General features: G+C 42.9%; 1 long non-coding RNA gene across 1 annotated transcript in view; it reads left to right on the forward strand.

Moving 5' to 3' along the window:
• The first annotated feature begins 587 nt into the window (after window positions 1-587).
• Window positions 588-20,435, forward strand: part of LOC144687073 (uncharacterized) — a 124,455-nt gene continuing 104,607 nt past the window's right edge. The window contains exon 1 of the long non-coding RNA XR_013578054.1: window positions 588-683. This is a non-coding gene — a long non-coding RNA (uncharacterized LOC144687073). The remainder of the gene's footprint in view (window positions 684-20,435) is intronic.

Below are 20,435 nucleotides of genomic sequence, written 5' to 3' on the forward strand. Positions count from 1 at the left end.
TCTTAATCTTTTATGTTGCAGGCCCACCCTTTTACTTATGTCATTTTGGCTAATATTTATTTAAAGTCTCTGACAATCAGCATTCCTATACTGATTTTTGCTTTGAAGATAGAAATTTCCGAGGATTTAATACTCAATATAGAAGCTAACAAAGTTTGATGCCCATGTCCAGTGCCTTTTGAGGACCTTAAAGATGTTCTAGTAAAAATTGTTAGCTGATAAGAGAAATTAAGATATGTTCAGTTCTATATCATTAGCATTTTAACAGCATATATATTGGCTGATCCTGTATCCTAACCCTGTACTAGGCTCCATATCCTTTTATCTTGTTTAGTAATAAGTTATCGACTTCAGATATAATATGATAAATGCGTGTCTTGCATTTGTAGGAGGGAGTTCAATACTTCCACCAACCTTTGCATGAAGAAATGTTTCCTAACTTCTCTGCTGAATGGCCTAACTCTGTTTTTAAGGTTAATGTCACTTGAGACTCGCCCACTAGCAGAAAAGCTTCTCTATCAACCCTATCAATTCCTTCCAATATCCTAAAGGTCTGAATCAAATAACCCCTTAACCTTCTATATTTCAGGGAATACAAGCCCACTTTATGTAATCTCTCTTCATAATCTAATCCTTGGAGCCCTGGTAATATTTTGGTGGATCTGCATTGTACTCCTCCTCAAGTAAGGTGGCCAGAATTGTACACAGTACTCTAGATGTGGTCTAACCATAGCTTTATATAGCTGTAGCAAATTCTGGCCCACTTTTTTTATCCATAGGGCTAGAATATAAGGGTAACATTTTATTCACTCTCTGTTGTGAGAGCTGAGTGGTTAATTAACTAACTGGTTGAATCTGGTTACTCTAGCCCCAGTTCAGTTGGGCCATAAATATAGCCCTCTTTAGTGTAGTCTTGGCACACAGAGTGCAGCTGAGGAAACTGAATGCAAACTTGGAGTTTGGGGAGTGGGGGAGTTCGATGAAGGTAGGTGGGGGGATGGAGGTGTTCGTTTCCTTTTTCTATCTCTCTCACCCTGTAGGAATTGGTTCTTACTCTACTACAAGGAAAGGTTTGGTGATTACCTGGTAAGTGATTAATTTCTATTCTATCCCCAAGGTTTAAAATAGCCAACAAATTGGTGGTAAAGTTAGTAAAATATGTGAAAATGCAATGTAAATAAGCGAATAATATAATTAAGTAATTAATTAAGACACATTATGGATGGATGGCAGAGCAGGTGATGTGTCAAGGCTGCAGCATTTGGGAGCTCATGGATAACATTGTGATCCAGGGCAAACGTATCTGCAGTAAGTGTTTGCAGCTCAAGGAACTTTGGCTCAGAGTTATTGAGCTGGAGGCTGAGCTGCAGACCCTGTGACACATCAGGGAGGTGGAAAGTTACCTGGATGCTTTGTACAAGGAGACAGTCACACCACTTAGGATAGGGTCTTCTGAGTTGTTCAGTGGTCAAGGACAGGAGGGCGTGACTGTGAGTGAGACAGGTAAGGGGATTCAGAGGGCAGGAGTGTGAGCCTCTGCAGTTGTCCAATAGGGATGAGGTTCTCTTAGCTTGTTTGGATGAGAGCGGGGGATGTAGGGTAGATGAGCAAACTGACCATGGCACCATGGTACAGGAAGCCATTCAAGTGGGGGTGGGGGGCATAAAGGAATTTTATGGTAGTAGGGGACAATATAGTGAGGGGGGTTGACACTGTTCTCTGCAGCAAAGAGCAAGATTCCAGGTGGCTGTGTTGCCTGTCCAGTGCCAGGATTTGGGACATCAGCTCAGGGCTGGAGAGGAACTGGCAGTGGGAGGGGGATGATCCAGTTGTAGTGGCCCATGTAGGTACCAATGACATAGGTATAACTAGGAAAGAGGTTAGAGAAATTAGAGAGATGAATATGTGGCTCAAAAGATTGGTATGGGAGAAATGGTGGGACACTGCTGCCAGTACTGGGGAAAATGGGGGCTGTACCGTTGGGACCCTCTACACCTGAACCACACTGGGACCAGAGTTCTTGCAAACTGCACAACTAGAGAAGTAGAGAGCGTTTTAAACTAAATAGTGGGGGCAAGGTATCAAATGTGGAAAGATGTGGTATATCAAAGAGTAGAGACAAGGTAAGAGAGGAAATTAGTAACATGGGAAATGAGGGTTGGAGAATGGCAGGTAGGGACAGAGCAAAAAAAACCCTAAAAATCCAACAATCAAGACTAGATGTTACAAAGATAACAAAAAGACAAAACTAAAGGCTCTATATCTGAGTGCGCATAACAAAGTAAATGAATTAATAGCGCACATTGAAGTAAATAAATATGATCTGATAGCCATTATGGATACATGGCTGCATGATAACAGGATTGGGTCCTGAATGTTGAGGTGTGTATGATATTCAAGAAGAATAGGAAGCTATGTAAAGGTGGAGCGGTAACACTGTTAATCAAGGATGGCATTTGTGCAATAGTTAGAGATGACCTTCGTTCAAGAGATCAGGATGTAGAATCAGTTTGGGTAGAGATGAGGGATAGTCAGGGAAAGAAGTCACAAGTGGGAATGGTCTACAGGTCCCCTAACAGTATCCACATATAGAACAAAGTATACAAAAAGAAATATTGGGTGCTTGTGATAAAAGGTCGGCAGTAATCATAGGTGACTTTAATTTACATATAAGCTGGAAAATTCAGGTTAGCTGTAGTAGCCTGGACGAGGCGTTCATAGAAAGCTTTTGAGAGAGTTTCTTTGAGCAGCACATTCTGGAACTAACCAGAAAACAGGTTATGTTAGATTCGGCATTGTGTAATGTGACATGATTAATCAATGATCTCAGGGTAAAGGCACCCCCAGGTAGCAGCGACCAATATATGATTGAATTTTACACCCAGTATAAAAGGAAGAAGAGTGGGTCTAGGACTAGTATTTTTAACTTAAATAAGGGCAACTATGTCAGCATGAAAGCTGAGCTAGCTGAAGTTAACTGGGATACTAGGCTAGGGGATAGATCAGTAGAGAAGTAGTGGCAGACATTTATGGGGATATTTCAGAATACTCAATAAATATATTCCTACTATAAAGAAAAGTTCTGAAGTGAGGACCCACCATCTGTGGTTAACTGAAGAAGTTAAGGAAGCATCAAACATGAGGGAAAAGCATATAACTGTGCAAAGATGGGTGGCAGGTCAGATGATTGGTCAGAATATAAACAATGGCAGAGAAGGACTAAAAGATTAATCAAGAGAGAGAAATTAGAGTATGAGAGGAAGTTAGCTAGAAATATAAAAACAGGTAGCAAGAGTTTCTACAGGGACTTAAGACAGGAAAAGAATAAGTATGTTGATCCTCTACAGAGATTGAGAATGGAGAGTTAATAGTAGATAATAAGGAAATGGCGGATGAATGAATAAATATTTTGCTTCTGTCTTCACTATAGAGGATACAAAAAACATTCCAGTAATAGCTGCAAATCAGGAGGTGGAAGGGAGAGGGGAACTTGGTGAAATTACAATCAATAGAGAAGCAGTACTGAGCAAACTGATGGAGCTGCGGGTTGACAAACCTTTGGGTCCAGATGGACTTCATCCTAGAGTCTTAAAAGAGGTGGCTAATGAGGTAGTAGATGCGTTGGTGCTAATTTTCCAAAATTCACTAGATTCTGGAAAGGTTCCGTCACATTGGAAAGTATCTAATATAACTATTCTATTGAAAAAGGGATGGAGGCAGAAAACTGGAAACTATAGGCCAGTTAGCTTGATGTCTATCATAGGAAAGGTGTTAGAGTTGATCACTAAAGAGGTTATAGCTGGGCACTTAGAAAATCACAAGATGATTGGGAACAGTCAGCATGGTTTTATGGAAGGGAGACCATGCTTAACAAATTTATCACAGTTCTTTGAAAGAGTAACATGCGCTGTGGATGAAGAGGAGCCTGTACAAGTCCTGTACTTGGATTTCCAGAAGGAACTTGATCGAAGGTTTTTGCGGAAAAGAAAAGCTCAGGGTGTAGGGCAAGGGTAGAGAACCCTCGGCCAGGGGGCTGGATCTGGCCTGTTGCACTTTTTCATCCAGCCCGTGGGGAGATTTCAAAATCCGGTCCCGTTCCTGTGTGCTGCACCTCAGGCCAGCCAACGCCCTCAGGCCAGCCATCGCCCTCAGGCCAGCCATCGCCCTCAGGCCAGCCATCACCCTGTTCTGATGCCTGAGCCTTGGCTGTGGTCACCAGAGCCCCAGGCTGTGGGGAGAGGGAGAGAGAGGCCCGAGATCCAGGAGCAGGAACGAGAAGCTGCGGGCCACCAATCGAGTGGTGAAGTGAGAATAACCCGGACGGGGAAAAAGGGAGCAGGACATCCGGCTCACCCCGCTCTCTCTCCCCCCCCGCCCAATAGAGAGAATGGGAAAGGAAAGTGAGAAAAAAGTTGAGCTGAATTTCCTGTGATTGAGACACAGAAGCTGTGCTGCTTATTAAGGAAAAACAAACTCAGCCATCGCATTAAAGCAGTGGGTGAGTTGAACGTTTCTGTATTCTCTCTTAAAAAAAAATAAAGTTGGTTTTTAATGTGTGAGTGGCCCTTGATAAGAAAAAGGATCCCCACCCTTCGAGTAGGGGGTAACATACTAGCCTGGATAGAAGATTGGCTGGCTGGTAGAAAACAGAGAGTATGTATAAATGGGTTTTTGTCTGATTGGCAGCATGTGACTAGTGGAGTCCCGCAGGGGTCTGTGCTGTGGCCTCAACTTTTTACAATTTATATCAATGACTTAGATGAGAGGAGTTGCTAAATTTACAAACAACACAAAGTAGGTAGGAAAGTTTGTTGTGAAGAAGACATAAGGAGTTTGCAAACAGATAAGTTGAGTGAGCGGGCAAAAATCTGGCAGATGGAGTATAATGTGGGAAAATGTGAAGTTGTTCACTTTGGCAGGAAGAATAAAAAACCAGAGTATTACTTAAATGGAGAATGGCGGCAAAATTCTGAGGTGCAGAGGGATCGAGGTGTTCTCATGCATGAGTCATAAGTTAGTATGCAGGTACAGCAAGTAATTAAAACTAATGGAATGCTATCTTTTATTACAAGAGGAATTGAAAATAAAATTAAGAGTGTTGTGCTTCAGTTATACAGGGCATTGGCGAGACCGCATCTCGAATACTATGTGCAGTTTTGGTCTCCTTATTTAAGGAAGGATGTGACTGCATTGGATGTGGTTCAGAGGAGGTTTATTAGATGGATACCTGGAATTAGCAGGTTGTCTTATGAGGAAAGATTGGACAGGCTGTTTCCATTTGTTTCCACTGGAGTTCAGAAGAGTAAGGGGTGACTTATTTGAAGCATATAAGATCCTGAATGGTCTTGACAAGGTGGACATGGAAAAGATGTTTCCTCTGTGAGTGAGTCCAGAACTAGGGGACACTGCTTAAAATTAGGGGTTGCCCTTTTAAGATGGAGACAAGGAGAAATTTTGGAACTCTCTGGCTCAGAAGGCGGTGGAGGCGTCGTCACTGAACATTTTTAAGGCAGAGATAGATTCTTGTTAGGCAAGGGAATCAAAGGTTATCGGGGTAGATGGGAATGTAGAACTTTAAACAAACAAACCAGCCATCATCTTATTGAATGGCAGAGTAGGCTTGAGGGGCCGAATGGCCTCCTTCTGCCTATATTATTGTATGTTCATATGTATTCATATTTTTGATTATTTTTTAGCGCCTGACTGCTACATTTTCATGATCTATGCACATGGATCACTAAATCTCTTAGGACCGCCACTGTTCCTAGCTTTTCCCCAGTTAAAAAACACTTGGATCCATCCTTTTAGGTCTAAAAAGAATGGCCACACGCTTACCTGCTAATGGAATGCTATCCTTTATTATGAGAGGAATTGAACATAAAAGGATGTTTTGCTTCAGTTATACAGGGCATTGGTGAGACCGCATCTCGAATACTGTGCGCAGTTTTGGTCTTATTTAAGGAGGAAGTGAATGCATTGGATGTTGTTTCAGAGGAGGTTTACTGGATTGATACCTGGAATTAGCAGGTTGTCTGAAATTGAAATTCCTCTGCCAGAGTTTTTTCCGCTCACTTAATCTATCAATATGTCCGTAATTTAATACTCCTGTCTATATACACTACTTATGATACCGTGAATATTTGTATCATTGTATAATCTTTGGATACGTGGCTCTCTATCATGTTATCTAAGTCGGTAATAAATATAGTGAACAGTTGAATCCCCAGCCCAGATCCTTCCTTCCAATTCGAGTACATCCCTGTGACTTGTTCAATAAGCATTTCTACAGCACTGTGCCTGCTTCTCCAAAATCACAGTTCTAAATTTCCATCAATCTAAACCCCTCCTCCTCTTTAAGAGGTGTCAGCCAGCTTCAGGAAGTGTCAGATTCTCCAGGTTTCCAGCCCACTCCTCAAGTGGTGTGATTAGAAACTGGCAGTTCACCATTCAAGATAAAGCAAGGCTCACCACAAAAATTGATTGAACCTCCTGGCTCATTTTCCTGTGCACCACACCTGATACTTGGGCCCTCTAACTATTATATTGAGGTGCCCAAAGCTCACTGTGAACCATGACAATCAGTAAACACAGGGAGATTTCAATGCTCTATGTTGAGCATTGAAACAAAATTTCCAAAGGGCAGATAGTGACCAACCCTTTTCGCCAGCTGCGTCCTTCATTGTTTCTGTTAAAAACACCAGAATCCTTTCAACCATTTGCTAAATTCTGCCGCTAGAACTTTGTGAAAAAGATGCAACCCATTCTCTATCTCTTTAGTCATGGACAATAAACTAAACAGGCAGATGTCAAAGGGCTGCGGAATCATAGTCTCGTGTTTGTTATATATAAACATTTGTTTTTAATTAAAACTCAATATATTGTGATACCTTGTGACGTTCCATGTATTTTAGATTAACATATGTATTTTACTAAAGACGTTACCGTCAGACCATAAAGGACATTGTCAGGGTTGATTACTCATGACCTAATTATGATAATGGCCAACTAAAGGGATAAAGCAAACACTTTGTCATACATCAGTGGTTCTTATTGTCTTCAATTATCTTCCTGTGAACACAGTTTAATCTGCCGACAGTGAGATTTTCTGTAACAGAATCATCATCGGCAGTTGAGATAAGCATTAGTCCCAGATCAGAAATTCAAGCTATTTAGGATGTTAGAGCCGCTGTTTGTGAACTTTGTGCTGTAGAATTCAAATGTCCATATATCATAACATACTGGGGAGGAAAAAAAAAATCACATGCAGTGGAGGTTGAAGCACTTTTTGGCAAAGAGATAGATGCACTGCAGATCCTCTTCTATAGGTCAGTTTGAAATGTGGCTTGCACAGAAGCCCATCTCCACATTTATACGTCCCAAACAAAGCTACTGAGAAACCTATACAGGTAGACTTTCCATCTGTCCAATATGGAGTGCACATTCTCTCCTTGTGAGGAAATACTGGGGTCAATTGTAACTCTTACCCACCGAACAGAAATCGGGCCTGTAGGTAGTTAGAAACAAGCAGTTTACTTACCCACTCAATGCCCTTTTGCACGGTTTCCCATTTAACTTGCTGGGGTCTGCAGTCAGATCAAGCACCATATAAAGCAAGGGGTAAGCTTGTGAATTTATGTAAATTGGAACCCTATCACACTAAAAGATCCCCCAACTGCATTTTAACCAGTGCTTGAGTAGGGAGTCGTTTAGGTTTTCCTGTCAGGTTGAAGCACGTCTACAGTTGGTTTGTAGACAGAAGGGGCTCACGAAGGTATGTGTAAAATTTTTCGTTATGGAGCCAGATGCAGTAGGAGTTCAGCTCCTAAACCATCTCCCCTTCATCCCTTTTTTCTTGCTAAGCCCTTTCAAAACCATGTTCCCACAACGTACTGGCCCACTCCAAACTCCGTTCCCTAACTATTGGCCTTTCATTGGCAAAATTGAACCGGACTCTTCACAACTTTGGTGTCACAGGTGACCCCGGGATGGACTTCCAACCTCATGTTTGCACCATCACTAAGACCGCCTATATCCATCTCTGTAGTATGGCCTGGCTTTGTCCCTGTCTCAGTTCATCTGCTGGAATCCCCGTTCATACTTTCGTTACCTCTAGGCTGTATTCCAACAAGCTCCTGGCTGGTCTCACACAATCTACCCTCCGTAAACTTAAAGTCATTCAAAATTCTGCTGCCGGATGTCTTAACTCGCAGCAAAACCTATTCCACTATCGCTTCTGTGCAAGTTGACCTAAATTAGTATCTAGTCAAACAACATCTTGATTTTAAAATTCTCATCCTTGTTTTCAAATCCCTCCATGGTCTGGCCCCTTCCTATCTCTGTAATTTCTTCAAATCCATAACCCGTCAAGATATCTGCGCTCCTCTAATTTTGGCCTTTTGGGCATTCCTCAATTTGATTGCTCCACCATTAGTGGCCATGCCTTCTGTTGCCCAGGCCACAAGCTCTGGAATTCTCTCCCTAAACCTCTCTACCTCACTTTTCTCCTTAAAACCTATATCTTTGATCAAGCTTTTGGTTATATCTGGCCTATTATCTTCTTTTGTGGCTTGGTGTCACACTTTGTTTCATAATGTCCCTGTGAAGCTCTTTGAGATGTTTTATAGCATTAAAGGTGTGATAGAAACATAAGTTGTTGTTGTTGTTGAGGTTGTGAGCAGTAAGTCTTCCCTTAGTGCCAGCCTACATGAAATCTGGCTGTCCAGATTTCCCACCTGCCACCCTGTCCATCATGTAGGTATTTTTTTTCCATCTGCACCCAAGGTCTCAAACTTAGGTTAGTGTCTGTGTCTCGCACTCAGCCAACACCAGCGCCCACCCCGGCCTTCTTGAACCACCGCAGTCCATGTGGTGTAGGTACACCCCACAGTGCTGTTAGGGAGGGAGTTCCAGGATTTTGATCCAGCGACAGTGAAGGAATGGTGATATATTTCCAAGTCAGGATGGGGTGTGGCTTGGAGGGGAACTTGCAGCTGGTGGTGTTCCCATCTATCTGCTGCCCTTATCCTTCTAAATGGAAGGTGTAGCGGGTTTGGAAGGTGCTGTCTAAATAGCCTTGGTGAGTTGCTGCAGTGCATCTTGTAAATGATACACACTGCTGCCACTGTGCGTCGGTGGTGGAGGGAGTGAATGATTGTGGATGTGGTGCCAAACAAGTGGACTGCTTTGTCCTGGATGATGTCAAACTTCTCGCATGTTGTTGGAGCTACACTCATCCAGGCAAGTGGAGAGTATTCCATCACACTCCTGACTTGTGTCTTGTGGACAGGCTTTTGGAGTCAGGAGGTGAGTTATTTGCTGCAGAATTCCTAGCCTCTGACCTGCTTTTATAGCCACAGTATTTATATGGCTAGTCCAGTTCAATTTCTGGTCTATCGAACCCCTAAGATGTTGATAGTGGGGGATTCAGCAATGGTAATGCCAATGAACATCAAGGGGAAATAGATTCTCCCTTGTTGGAGATGGTCATTGCCTGGCACTTGGGTGGCGCAAATGTCACTTGCCACTTATCAGGCCAAACTTGAATATTGTCCAGGTCTTGCCGCATATGGACGCGGACTGCTTCAGTATCTGAGGAGTTGTGAATGGTGCTCAACATTGAGCAATCATCAGCAAACATCCCCACTTCTGACCTTATGATGGAAGGAACGTCATTGATGAAGCAGGTGTTTGGACCAAAAGCTGAGTGGCCCTGGCAGAACCCAAATTTGAATGTCAGTAGGTAGGTTATTGCTGAGTAAGTGCCACCTGATAGCATTGTTGATGACACCTTCTATTGCTTTGCTAATGGTGGAGGGTAGACTGCTGGGTCGATAATTGGCCAGTTTGTGTTTGTGCTGCTTTTTTGTTAAAAGAGCATATCAGGGCAAATTTCTACATTGCTGGGTAGATGCCCATACCGGTACCTGTACTGGAACGGCTTGGCTCGTGTTGCGGCTAGTTCTGGAACATTAGTCTTCACCACTGCTGGAATATTGTCAGGGCCCATAGATATTTCAATATTCCAGTGCCTTCAGCCGTTTCTTGAAATCGCGTGGAATGGATCAAATTGGCTGAAGACCGGCATCTGTGACACTGGGGACTTCTGGAGGAGGCCGAGATGGATTATCCACTCGGCACAAAGACCATAAGACATAGGAGCAGAAATTAGGCCATTCGGCCCATCAAGTCTGCTCTGCCATTCAATCATGGCTGATAAGTTTCTCAACCCCATTCTCCTGCCTTCGCCTCGTAACCTTTGATCCCCTTACCAATCAAGAACCTATCTATCTTGGTCTTAAATACACTCAATGACCTGGCCTCCACAGCCTTCTGTGGCAATCAATTCCATAGATTCACCACTCTCTGGCTGAAGAAGCTTCTCCTCATCTCTGTTCTAAAAGGTCTTCCCATTACTCTGAGGCTGTGCCCTCGGGTCCTAGTCTCTCCTACTAATGGAAACATCTTCCCCACGTCCACTCTATCTAGGCCTTTCAGCATTCTGTAAGTTTCAATCAGATCCCCCCTCATCCTTCTAAACTCCATCGAGTATAGACCCAGAGTCCTCAAACGTTCCTCATATGTTAAGCCTTTCATTCCTGGGATCATTCTCGTGAACCTCCTCTGGACCCTTTCCAGGGCCAGAACATCCTTCCTGAGATACGGGGCCCAAAATTGTTCACAATATTCAAAATGTGGTCTAACCAGAGCCTTATAAAGCCTCAGCAGCACATCCCTGCTTTTATATTCTAGTCCTCTTGAAATAAATGCCAACATTGCATTTGCCTTCCTAACTACCGACTCAACCTGCAAGTTAACCTTAAGAGAATCCTGGACTAGGACTCCCAAGTCCCTTTGCACTTCAGATTTCTGAATTCTCTCCCCATTTAGAAAATAGTCTATGCCTCTATTCTTCCTACCAAAGTGCATGACCTCACACCTGCCCACGTTGTGTTCCATCTGCCACTTCTTTGTCCATTCTCCTAACCTGTCCAAATCCTTCTGCAGCCTCCCCGCCTCCTCAATACTACCTGTCCCTCCACTTTGTATCATCTTTGTATCATCTGCAAACTTAGCCAGGATGCCCTCAGTTCCTTCATCCAGATCATTAATGTATAAAGTGAAAAGTTGTGGTCCCAACACTGACCCCTGCGGAACTCCACTAGTCACCGGCCGCCATCCTGAGAAGGACCCCCTTATCCCCACTCTCTGCGTCCTGCCAGACAGCCAATCTTCTATCCATGCTCGTACCTTGCCTCTAACACCACTTCTGGCTGAAGATAGTTGCAAATGCTTTAGCCTTGTCTTTTGCACTGATTTGTTGGGCTCCCCCATCATTAAGGATGGGGATATTTGTGGAGATCCTCCACCTGTTGGTTGTTCAAATTGTCTACCACCATTCACAACTGGATATGGCAGGACTGCAGAGCTTAGATCTGATCTGTTGGTTGTGGGATCACATAGCCCAGCCTATCACATTCTGCTTCTGCTGTTTGGCACGCAAGTTGTCCTGTATTGTAGCTTCATCAGGTTGACACTTCATTTTCAGATATGCCTGGTGCTGCTGACATGCCTTCCTGCACTTTTCACTGAACAAGGGTTGATGTCCCAGTTTGATGGTAATGGTAGAGTGAGGATATGCCGGGTCATGAGATTGCAAATTGTGGCTGAATGCATTTCTACTGCTACTGATGGCCCACAGCGCTGTTAATGTTGACATTGTGCTGCAATAGAGTACATGCTTTAAATTGGTAATCAAGAGAAGCTGTCCCCAATTGGAGAAAGATTGGGGAATCATTAGAAGAGTTTAAAAACCACTTCACACTGGGTGTTGGGGGAAATGGGAGGAACCTGTGCTTTTATTTTGTAGCCATGGAAATAAACCTGGCTTAAGGAATAAGACTGGCTTCAGATTCATCCTTTCCTCAATATATGATTATTGAAATTATCAGCCACCTCATAAAAGCCCAGTTTTGAGTTGCTAGCTCTATTCTGAATCTATCCCATTTAGTACGGTGATGGTGCCCCACTACACTTTGGAGAGTATGCTGAGTGTGGAGATGGGACTTGGTCTTCACTAGTTCTGTGTGGTAGGCACTACCTATACTGTCTTGGACAAGAGCATTGCCAGATAGATTGGAGGGAGCTAGGTCTTGTTGGATTTTCCTTCTTGTTGGTTCCCTCAACACCTGCTGGAGGCCCATTCTGGCAGATAAGTCCTTCAGCACTCAGCTGGCTCAATCAGTAGTTATGCTACCGAGCCACCCTTGGTGATGGATATTGAAGTCCCCAATGCAGTGTACATTCTGTGCCATTGCTACTACTACCTATATGGTTTACCTTTACTTATATTTTGCCATTGGCTGAAGTTCCTTTTGCTGCTCTACTTTCAGTCACAGATCATTGAGACTTTGTGGGGAGGCGGTGACATCGGGACAGCAGGAGGCTATTCAGCCCCTCAAACCGGTTTCCCACCATTCAGTTTGATCACGCCTGACATGCATCTTAACTTCATCTCCTTGCCTTGGTTCTGTAACATCTAAAATCCTTGCCTAACAAAAATCTACCAATCTCATTTTTGAAATTTTTAATTTACTCCCAGTCTCAACAGCTTTTTGAGGAGCGAATGGCCAATTTCAAGCTGAAAAATACTGACCCTTTGCTACTCTAAGAATTACTTCCCATTAAAGGTGTGTATCCGTTGTATTATCACATTAAATTAACTAAAACCTCCCCAGTTTCCACATAGGGAGAACATGTTTCTGGGCACACCTGTCCATGGTGTGAAAACTGAAATGAAGATCTCCATCAAGCTGGCTCTTAGTCCCAGATTGCAGCGCATGGGCTTAGTTAGCTCAGTTGGCTAGATGAGCTAGAGTGTGGTGCAGAATGACACTGAAAGCATGTGTTCAATCCCGATACCGGTTTTAGTAATCCATGGGAGGTCTGTCTCCTTACCTTGCCCCACACTTGATGTGGACTTGTGCGGCTTATGCTATGTAAACCCTTGTGCCTCTCTAGAAGAGAGAGGAAATCCCTATGGTCTCTCATGGACCATAGCTACATTACCACCACCATGATGATTGCAGGAGACACTGAGTTGATAAGGAACATAGATTACATGGGATTCATTTGACCACAGAATGCTTCCTTCAAAGCCTGCAGGGATTCTGTGCACCATTTCAAACATCAGTTCCTGGCATTCATTGTGGGTTTCTGTCAACACTTTTTTTTTAAACTTTCACCTCACCGTCTGCTACATTCCATCACTTCTTAACATGGGGTGTTGACATATATCCACTCTTCTCAACCCTGTGATGCATCATTTAATCAGTATCCACAAAGGTCTCTCTGGGTCAGCTGACTGCTCCAGAAAAGCAATAACATTTGCATTTCCTTCTGATGATAATTCATACCGAACTTCTTCAGACCATGTCTGGACAACGTCACTCACGGAAACTATTTTTCAAACAAGTGGTGCTGCGGACTAGAATCGATTTATTTTGACTAGACGTCAGGTCTGAAGCAGCATTTATGGAGTTCACTGGTGTGATTTTGGCAAGCATAGCACAAGCATTTTTTCTTTTTGGCTTTGTACGGATTCCAAAGTGGTGCCATATCAGCTGTTAAGCCTAAATGGACCTCAAGGTGAAGCAGAGTGGGGCGGGTCTCACTGCAGTGTGCTGCTTTTAGCTGGAGAGCAAGAAAATATTTGAAATGATCTACGCAGAGCAAGTACACATGAGATTGTGATCTTGAAGTCAAAGAGTGAGAGTCTACGATCTCAGTGAGACAAATGCACATGGGGAGGGTTGGGAAGGTGTAGAGGAGACAACCACAAGTCTCCTCCAAGACATGGTTTTCTTCAACTGCTGTTTGTTGAGATTTCAGAAATGCTTTCACAGTCAAAAAGGACTGCAAGCTAAATTCTTGTCTCTATAGGAACTGAAGTCTACACTTGTTTTTCCTCTCTGTCTGAAATGGGATGGAGCTTGCCACATGTAAAACTTACCCAAAGCAAGCGTTTCTCTGGTCATATAAGTGTATCTATGCTACAAATGCCAGGAAGAGAAAAGGTAACTAACAGGAGTCAATAGATACATAACTCTACTCATGATGAAGACATCTGACCTGTCGTGGTAGAACCAGTATGCACTGATTTTTGCCTCACCCAGGAGGTAGTTTGGCTGCGGGGAAAGGAGTTTGATGCCAAGAGAGATGTTAAAAATACTACAATGAGTTGGACACAACAGGGCAGCTGCGATAGGCATGAATTAGATTTTAAATGAGTTGCCTGGGTCAGCATTCTGAGGTCAATAAAAGATAGTTTTCAATATTCCTGCAACAATTCCATTCATTTCAACTCAAAACTGATCATCGACTAAAAGCAGAAACTGTTGTCAGACTTCTAGAATAGAATGTTGGAGGTGGCGATGGGGGGGCGGGCGGGCACGGTGGTGCAGTCTGACCACAAAAGGCTGTGAAAGGGATGGAATCAGAAGAGAGTTAAAAACTAGCTCCCTGTTCAGCAAGATAACCCAGTCAAGTGCCATAGTGTAGCATGCTTACTATATCTGTACTGTTATGCAAAGACAAGCTGTATTGATATGTAAAAAAGTTGAAACAAAACATAAATGTTGTTTGCTAGTACAGAACTTGAGTATTGCTGAAAAAAAAGACGTTGTCGAAGATTTTCATCTTGCGCACATCAGGACAGATTCGCAAGAATACCACATCTAGAGGGAACAACAATTTATACTGCATGAGAAGAGGGCGCTGATTGGTTGACAAGAGAACTCTGATTGGTAGAGGTATTGCTATGGAGAATACACCATGGAACAGTTACCTGCTAAGCTTTTGTTTAAATTCAAACAAGGCAGGTTGACTGGTCAAGGCATTGCGATGGGGAATGAACAGGTGAATGTCGGTCCCCTGAGCTTTTGTTTAGTTGTAAAAGGCACAATGAGTTGTTTGCAAAGGACAACCAGCATGTCATTTTTCTCAGCAATAAATGTTATGTGTCTTCACCTTGCTTATATTACATTTCATCTGTCTTGGTTGTTTTTTGGTTCACACAACCATGGAAATTAAAAAAACACATATAGAAGGCCCGGGTATCCCATCAGATCAGATCGCAAAAAGAAAAACTTGCATTAATATAGTACCTTCCATAACCTTAGTACATCTCAAAGTGCTGAATGGCTAATTAAGTTCTTTTGAAGAGTGGTCTTTTTACGGTGCCAGGTCTGTAGACTGTATGTCCCAACAACTGGCGGATTGTATTGAATGGCATGTTCCTTTGGTTGTCCGCAATAAGCAGAGTACTGACCGTTTGCAAGGCATTGCGATGGGGAATGAACAGGTGAATGTCGGTCCCCTGAGCTTTTGTTTAGTTGTAAAAGGCACAATGAGTTGTTTGCAAAGGACAACCAGCATGTCATTTTTCTCAGCAATAAATGTTATGTGTCTTCATCTTGCTTATATTACATTTCATCTGTCTTGGTTGTTTTTTGGTTCACACCACCATGGAAATTAAAAAAACACATATAGAAGGCCCGGGTATCCCATCAGATCAGATCGCAAAAAGAAAAACTTGCATTAATATAGTACCTTCCATAACCTTAGTACATCTCAAAGTGCTGAATGGCTAATTAAGTTCTTTTGAAGAGTGGTCTTTTTACGGTGCCAGGTCTGTAGACTGTATGTCCCAACAACTGGCGGATTGTATTGAATGGCATGTTCCTTTGGTTGTCCGCAATAAGCAGAGTACTGACCGTGCTCAACAGCCCTTGCTTGCAAAACTCAGAACATAATGTCTAACGTTAGATGTGATTCTACAATTGGACAGCACTTGCTGAACAATCCTGAGTGGGCCAAGAATTACACTAGCAGCCAATTTAAGATTATCAGTTGGGCTCGCAATGTTGCTCACTTATGCTTGCTAGAAACTACATATGTGCATGTGCAGGGACCTGTCCTCTGCAGGTAAAAGGAACACATCCAGGCATTCTGCCTTTTTTGAATTAAACAAAAGTGTGGAGACAATAGTTCCCTGGTGCATTCTCCATGGCAGCACCTCAACCAATCAGAGCCATCTTGCCAATCAATCAGCACCCTTTTCTCATGCAGTATAAATTGTTGTTCCCTTTCAAATTTGACATTCTTGCATCTGTCCTGATGAATGCAAGACAAAATGTTCGAAAGTATATTTTTGTGCAATATTTAAGTTCTGTACAGTCAAACGACCATTTATAAACATTGTGATGTACAAAATGTGGCAACCAATTTTTTTTCACAGTAAAGCCCCTCAAACAACAATGGGACAATGATCAGTTAATGTTTTTGGTTTTGGGATGAATATTTAGTTGGGGTACAAGGTACATCTTCCCTTTTCTTCTGAGAAATAGTGCCATGGGATCTTTTACGGCCACCTGACAAGGGCAGACCAAGCCTCAGTGTAACATCTTATCTGAAAGGTGGCACCTCTGACAGTGTCGCACTTCCTCAGTGCAACACTGGAGCGTAAACTTATTTTGTGTTCAAACAAAATCCAAAAACAAAAGAATGATATTATGGCATCCCTGAGTAACACTGTTATTCAAGCAGATGTAGGGAAGTGTGAGCCAACTCCTGTAAAATTAAGAGACTCAGGCTATGTAAGAAATCATCTGATGTTACTGGATTCAGGAAGGTATCTGTGGCAGGGCCTGACTTTGTAACACTAAGCTTCCAGCTCATTAAATCACCAGTGAACTTCTCTGATAATCTTTAAAAAAAAGACTTGCATTTATACAATGCTTTTCACGATCATCAGATGTCTCAAAGTGTCTCAAACACCCAATTAAATACTTTGTTGCTTTGCGCTGACTTAACTGCTTTCCAGCCTGCCTGAATCACCCATTGCTCAGAACTTCTTTCAAAAGATTCAAGGTTCTGAAAGCAATGAGGAGAGCCAATTAGGAGAGAAAGAAAAGCAGTTGGTTAAAAAGATCAAAAGGAAAGCTAAAAAAGACATTGGCTGAGGAAAAGAGGGAAGCAAAGCCTGGTAACTGCCTCCATAGGGTGGGAGTCTGCAGCACTGATGATTCTGTTTTGTACAGGGTGAAACATTGCTCTACATGTGTACTTTTGCGTGTGGAGTTCTGGTCACCAGTGTTGGAATGTTAGCAAAATTTTTAATGTTAATGATGAGCCAACTGTTCTATTGGTTCTTTAAAAACACTAACATAAGGGCCCTGAGGATTCCCTGTAATCTTATTTAATATATTTTTAAACTACCGACTGCCTTGTTTGTTGCAATTAGGTTAAGGCCAGAGTGATATCAATTTTTCTACTGAGACATAACTAGAAATAAATTCAATTCACCTTTGCTCACCCATCCACCAAAGGCCTATACCCCTCCCATCATAAATTCATAGAATCTTTTAGCAGAGAAGGAAGCCATTCGGCCCAGCATGTTGGTGCCAGCTCTTTGAAAATGCTATTGAATTTAGTTAGTCCCTCACTACAGCTTCTCCCCCATGGGGCTGTAAATTAGTCCCTGTCAAGTACACGTCTATTTGTCTTTTGAAAGTTCCTATGGAATCTGATTCCACCATCCTTTAAGGTGGTGGATTCCAGATCTTAACAACCCTCTCTGTGTGTATTGGTAAAGCAGATAGTTTGTTAGTCCCATCTTTCACTCAGTTAGCAGGTACCAAAGGTCACAGATGCTGCCTGACCCGCTGAGTGTTTCTAACATTTTCGGTTTCTATTTCAAATTTCCACCATCCGCAGTATTTTGCTTTTGTGTTTTTATACCAGATGCCCTATTGCTTTCACCACACTGTTGTTAACTTGCAGTTCTAGTAAAGTATGGTGCAAAACAAACTTGAATTGAAGGTTGGAGGAAAATATTTAATTGGCAGTGCATGCATTGAGACGATCTGCTGTAGCAAGCCTTGGCCTGATATCTTCTGCCTAAAACTCAATTGTCCCAGCAAAATTACTAAGCATTTTCTTTGTTTTGGGGAGTATTGCTTTCACACACTGATGAAATACAAGAACCAAGCCATGTTGATGCAGGAACTGCAATATAATTGACCCAACAAATTCACTTTAGATGTCCATATTTTTCAGAAGTGTTTTATTCAACAATTCTTACGAGTAAAACATTAAACCCTAAATTCCCCACACTTTTGTTGATTCACAGCATGTTCACAGAAGAAATTGCCTCAGGGGATGTCGATTGAAGTGGTTGTCTTTAATCTGCAAATTTTATTTTTCAGCCAAGTTTCCACAAAAGTAATTTCCTGAAATTTTGCACATGCACTCTCTGCTCACCAGCCTTTGATGCATCAAGTTCAAAACCATTTTCCTCATTATAAGACTCCCTCATTGACTCATCTCTCTCATGCAGCCCTCCATAATCTGGCATATGCCCTCTGATTAATTCTGGCATTTCTTTGCTTCATCTTGCCTCTTCTTCAATACCAACTTTGGTGGCAGAGCTTTAATGCTGTCTGTGCCCAACACTTGTTAAATGCCATTGCTTCATCAGCCCTCATCACTTCTTCAAAGGCCTGCTGAAAGCAACAACTCTGCCCTTGCTTCCTACCTTCCTGCCCCATCCTGAGAACCCAGCCTCCTCCCACACATTACTTACACATAGCCTGGGTCCTCCGTGTTCCTGGGACTCAGTGGAGCAGGGGTGTTGTCATTCCGGCAGCATCCTCAGTGGCACTGCTGAATGCAAGAGCTGCTGGCCTCTGATTGGCCATCAGTTCTCGTTACATGGGACTTCTGCCTCTTGGCCTTGATTCCAAGGGAAGTCCCACCGGTGGCCTTGCCACTGCCTGATTGGCATGTGGGTCAGCGGGTCTTCCTGAAAAGAGACACTGGAGGTCTCTTGCTGGCTCTCTAGCCGGCAGACAAGACCCCCCAATGCCACAACAAAATTCTGCCCGAGGAATGAAGCCTAGAGTAGACCTCTTCACTCTCTCAGACTCTGACGATCTTGTCACAGTCGACTATTATTCAGACTGCTGAGAGTTAGATCAGTTGATGTCAATGACCACCAGTGAGATCGTAGAACTACCTGAAAAAACACTTCAGTCGTCATGGCATTCCCGATATTGTGATGAGTGACAACGGCCCTCAATTCACGAGGGAAGAATTCAGACACTTCATGATTGATTTGGAAATTCAGCACTGCACATTATCTCCAATCAAATGGAAGGACTGGCACTGAGTGCTGCCACAGGTGACAAGTGGCATGTACAGGTTCATTGTCATGCCGCATGCCAGTTAATACCAGTGGTGGCAGGGTGAGGCCATTGAGTGGTCATTAATTGGCCACTTAAGGGCTCAATTGGCAGTGGGGCCACTTAATTCTAGTGGAGGCAGAAAGGCAGCAGGGTTCATGTATGCCACCACCCCGCCTAGAAAACAGGCTTTCCACCTTCAATCTCACCATCACCGAGAACAGAAGACTCTGCCCATGATCTGGGATGTTATGAGACTAACTTGCTTAGCTTGATGTTCATTACACTGTGCTAGCTGATGTGGTCCCTAATCACTTTGTTCATGTTTGGCCAGTAGATCACTTCTCTTTCCTTCCTCAGACTGGACTCGATTCCTTGCTTGGATGTGCTTCAGCATCTCTTTTCTTATCACTTTAGGGATTATGACCCGAGTCCCTTTATACAAGATGCCATCTTGGGAAATCACTTCATCTCTGAATTCCCACTACTTTCTTACTGAAACTGTTGTGTTCTTCTGGTTTCGGGCCACCCTTTCATCACAGTTTCCTGGAGCACTTGAAGAGCTACATCTTGTGTAGTTTGCTTGATCTGAGCAAGACACTTACCAGGATCTTATCAGCAATCAATGGCTTGGTGTCATGTGAAACATTGCAAATCTCTTCCGGTACATGAAGGGTTATCAGTCCAAGCTTTTGACTGGCTTCAGCTGAGATGAGAGGATTTTGCTTAGTGTCCACTATCTGGAACTGCAGATCTTCTTTCTATTCATTGCATTGGGCTCTCAGCTTAGTTTTTCCACTGAACTGAGCATCATTCCATCAGATAGCATCAACTTTACCTTTGATGGCTTCATTTTCAGGTCACCATCATGAGCAAATTCATATAAGTCTGCGAAGCTCATGATGTTGCGCGTATCATCAGTGCCTATCTGACACGTCACATGCTCTCCTTCTACAGTCACCATTCTAACAGTAACAAATAATTTTTTAGCCCAAGACTTTACAGTGCCAATGTGTTCTAGGCTGTAGGGTGATTGTTTCCCTTCTTTCAAGCAAAACACTTGCTTGTAAAGTGATTCGACTTCTTGTGGTTAGAGCACTGCTTTTTTCCATGCTAGACATGCTTCCTTTTCAATCTAGTGGTGCCCCCCACAGTATTTATATCCAGTACTCCAGCATTAATCATTCTGCTGGCCCT

This window comes from Cetorhinus maximus, chromosome 12 (genome assembly GCF_964194155.1).
Source record: "Cetorhinus maximus chromosome 12, sCetMax3.hap1.1, whole genome shotgun sequence".
In the NCBI taxonomy this organism is placed as follows: Eukaryota; Metazoa; Chordata; class Chondrichthyes; order Lamniformes; family Cetorhinidae; genus Cetorhinus; species Cetorhinus maximus.